Source organism: Sinocyclocheilus anshuiensis, unplaced genomic scaffold, assembly GCF_001515605.1.
Source record: "Sinocyclocheilus anshuiensis isolate Anshui unplaced genomic scaffold, SAMN03320099.WGS_v1.1 scaffold1115, whole genome shotgun sequence".
Taxonomy (NCBI): domain Eukaryota; kingdom Metazoa; phylum Chordata; class Actinopteri; order Cypriniformes; family Cyprinidae; genus Sinocyclocheilus; species Sinocyclocheilus anshuiensis.
In genome coordinates, this window is record NW_015547735.1 from 516,133 (window position 1) to 516,348 (window position 216).

The window sequence follows — 216 nt, forward strand, 5'->3', positions numbered from 1 at the left end:
CACAGCTCACACTGCCCCAGCTAACCAATCACAGCACACACTGGCCCAGCTAACCAATCACAGCTCACACTGACCCAGCTAACCAATCACATCACACACTGGCCCAGCTAACCAATCCAACACACATTGGCCCAGCTAACCAATCACAACACACACTGTCCCAGCTAACCAATCACAACACACACTGGCCCAGCTAACCAATCACAACACACACTG

At 51.9% G+C, this 216-nt stretch overlaps 1 protein-coding gene across 1 annotated transcript in view; it reads left to right on the forward strand.

Annotated features, from left to right (window-relative positions):
- Nucleotides 1–216, forward strand: part of LOC107704381 (MAM domain-containing glycosylphosphatidylinositol anchor protein 2-like) — a 197,750-nt gene that overhangs the window by 170,414 nt on the left and 27,120 nt on the right. The window lies entirely within an intron of this gene.